Genomic DNA, 3,929 nt, shown 5'->3' on the forward strand with positions numbered 1-3,929 from the left:
CTGCAGTGCTGACTATGGCAATGTGTAACACACGGTCGCTGCTTTGTAGCAAGGTTTGTGATTCCATCTACTGAGATGCCAATCGTTCGTGGCTTTCCGACTGTTGATGTGTCCAATCATGACGTGAGAAGGTGATGTTGCATTCCATGTGAAGTGTCAACAATCGATCGCATTTCTTGTGCTAAAGTGTCACCTTGTCAGGTGCACACGCCATTGTAAATTCATGATGACCTGTCTAGCATCCATTGGCTCAAGGAGAGATTCTGGCATGTATTGCCACCTCGTTCGACGATGGGGATCCACTACCCCACGATTGCTGACCTTGACAAAGGAGTATTTGGCGGTGTCAAGATCTACAGCTGTCGAAAGTGATAGTAAGCACGACTTCTACCACAACAACACTAGCAAAGAGTGGCAAGGGCCAAGGTGAAGAAGAGGCAAAAAAGATGGTGAAGCAAGTTCTGATGCAGAGGCAGCCCAAACATGTCGATGAGGAGAGGAATGCATACCTTTATGTGGATGTGGTGATTGGGACCCACTTGGGATGCCGAAGGACATCGTGTATACTTGAGGAGCTATCGATATATATTTAAGATGCAAGGGAGCTTAGACTTGAGGAGACAATCACTTGCTGCGAGGACACTACAAGAGCTCGCTTAAATTTCGACGTCAAATTACCGGCGTCAATGGCGGACGTCGGTATATGTGTAGGTAAATCTGGAGGGAGATCAAGTTTTTTAAAATTTTAATTTTTAGATTTTCGGCGCACATATCGACACTTATACCGACGCTTATATTGATGACTATATCGGCGCACATACTTATGCTCATATTGACGCGTATACTGACACCTGTACCGGCAGACCCTGTAAAAAATAGAACCGCGAGTCTTTCTTGCGCATTTTGCTCCTTTCTTCTCTTCTTCTCTTTACCCTCCTCCTCCTCACTTGTTGCAAATCTGCTGTCTCACGACTTGCCGGAGGTGAGATTTCACTCGTGGACTACTCCCCATCAACAAGGTGAGATTCTTTTCAAGTTTCCTTGTAGATTTATGCACTTTAGTGTATGTGTGTGTAACATAGCGCGTGTGTGTGTGTGTGTGTGTGTGTGTGTGTGTGTGTGTGTGAGAGAGAGAGAGAGTGTGAGTTTTTGGAGGTTTGAGGATAATTTCTCAACTCTTTCTTGCTCAAATAGGCTGCATGTGAGTGCTCTAACATTCTTTTTTGTTGCATACACACATACACACACACATTCACATAAACATGCACGCAAGTAAATAAAAATGCACATTAAACAATAAAAACACACTATATACAACGCAAACACATATTTTTAAAATTTTAAAAAATAAAATATTGTTTTATAAGTAATATTAATTAAAAATCATCGTTAACTATGAAAGATAACTACATTTTATCAATAAAAGAAAGATTTATTTTGATCTGGACTATTTTCTAGTTAGTTTTGTTGTTTTTGTGTAAATGAATTTAGAAATTTGAAAAATATATTGTTATTTTTGTAATTATGAATTATCATAGGTTATTCGCTTAATTAGGTTTAGTCATTTAACACTAATCGATTTAGGTAACAAATGGTTTTATCGCTTAGGACTGATCCGCAGTTAGATCGGTAAAGGTTAGGTGCTTAATTAGAGCATGTAGCTGCTTATGGATTGAATCGTTTAGGCGGTCCGCTTAGACTTACACACGGCTCGGCTAGTTTTGTTATTTAATCACTTGATGACTTAGGGCTAGTGGTGTAGGTTTAATCGGTATTCAGACAATTTATCAGGGCTTGTCGCCTATATCTAACCGATTAGGTATTTAACTGCTTACCGCTCAGGAAGGATTACTCCGTATTTAGGTTGCTGAAGGCTACACGCTTAGGGCTAGCCGCTTAATGTTAGCCACAAAAGAACTTCGACAAAAGAAGTAAACTAGCACAGTTGGACATCCATAGCGCACGCAGACTACCAAAACGCAAAAGGATTTCAAAAACAGAGTTATGTCATGGCTAGAGAATGTGAGGTTGTTAGAGCTAGCGGCAAATTGTAAAAAATCGCAAATGGACTTCGAAAACTAAGGCAAAAGTCTTAAAAAATTACTTGTGTAATTCAAAAACGCAAACGAACTTCGACAAACGAAGTAAAATAACGCAATTGGACTTCAATAGCACACACAGACTTCAAAAACCCTAATATATAGTCATTAACAAAAAAAAACAAGATTATTACCATGTGGTCCTGATCTCCGTGCACCTCTATACCGAGATGTGCGGGAATCAAGCATGGCTAGAGAATGTGAGATTGTTAGAGCTAACGGCAAATAGTAGAAAAACCGCAAACAAACTTCGGAAATGACTTTTGTACTTCAAAAACGCAAACGGACTTTGATAAACGAAGTAAAATAATGCAATCGGACTTCAATAGCACACACAAACTTCAAAAATCCTAATTTATAGTCATTGACCAATAAAGATGAGATTATTACCATGTGGTCCTGATCTTCCTGCACCTCTAGACCGAGGTGTGCGGAGATCGAGCATGGCTAGAGAATGTGAGGTTGTTAGAGCTAGTGGCCAATAGTAGAAAACCTGTAAACGGACTTTGAAAATATAAAAATTTGCGACAATTGACTTGTGTACTTCAAAAACACAAATGGACTTCGACAAATGAAGTAAAATAACGCAATCAGACTTCAATAATGCACACAGACTTCAAAAACCTAATATATAGTCATTGACCAATAAAGACGAGATTATTACCATGTGGTGGTCATGATCTCCGTGCACCTCTAGACCGAGGTGTGCGGAGATCGGGCATGGCTAGAGAATGTGAGGTTGTTAGAGCTAGCGGCCAATAGTAGAAAAACCGCAAATGGACTTTGGAAATGACTTGTGTACTTCAAAAACGCAAACGGACTTTGATAAACAAAGTAAAATAACACAATCGAACTTCAATAGCGTGCACAAACTTCAAAAACCCTAATATATAGTCTTTAACCAATAAAGACGAGATTATTACCCTGTGGTCCTGATTTCCGTGCACCTCTAGACCGAGGTGTGCGGGGATCGGGCATGGCTAGAGAATGTGAGGTTATTAGAGCTAGCGACAAATAGTAGAAAAATCGCAAACGGACTTCGGAAATGACTTGTGTACTTCAAAAGCGCAAACGGACTTTGATAAACAAAGTAAAATAATACAATCAAACTTCAATAGTGCACAAAGACTTCAAAAACCGTAATATATATTCATTGACCAATAAAGACGATATTTTTACCTTGTGGTCCTGATCTCCGTGCACCTCTAAACCGAGGTATGCAGGGATCGAGCATGGCTAGAGAATGTGAGGTTGTCCATGTATTGTCATGTAGTTAGTATTGTATACTTATAACAAGAGTAATTTAATTATTTGTTTCATCATTGATAGATAAAGTATGGACGATAGGATGACGTGTCCTTGTGCGCATTGCAAGCATCAGATCTTTTGAAAACGAAAAATTAGCGACTAGCACATATGCAATAACGGTCTCTTTCCCATAGAGCAAATACAAGAACTGCGTTATTGCCCTACACCGATGGCTCGTTCATCTTCGAGACGAGATAGGCGTCGTTCTGGAGACGGTGGTTATTGTGGTAGTGGTTCTACCGATGCGTCCACACCACCGAGAGAGCATCCACCACTCTCTTCAGTAGATAGTTCACCAATTGGCACACTGCGTACACCTTGGGGATCACACGAGCATGATCCTAGCAAGGTGTACAAGAGCAGAGATGGAGCTAGTGTGGTTGATAGGGTAGGAAAGGCCATGCAAGAGAGGATTTGGTAGCTCTATATTGTTCAATCTGGCCACTCTGTGATGGAGACTTGGGATAATCAAGATGATGAAAGAAATAATTACGTTGTCGAGGCCATTCACAGAGAGTACAG

The sequence above is a fragment of the Adiantum capillus-veneris genome, chromosome 10 (assembly GCF_014529385.1).
Source record: "Adiantum capillus-veneris isolate H3 chromosome 10, ASM1452938v2, whole genome shotgun sequence".
Classification (NCBI taxonomy): Eukaryota; Viridiplantae; Streptophyta; class Polypodiopsida; order Polypodiales; family Pteridaceae; genus Adiantum; species Adiantum capillus-veneris.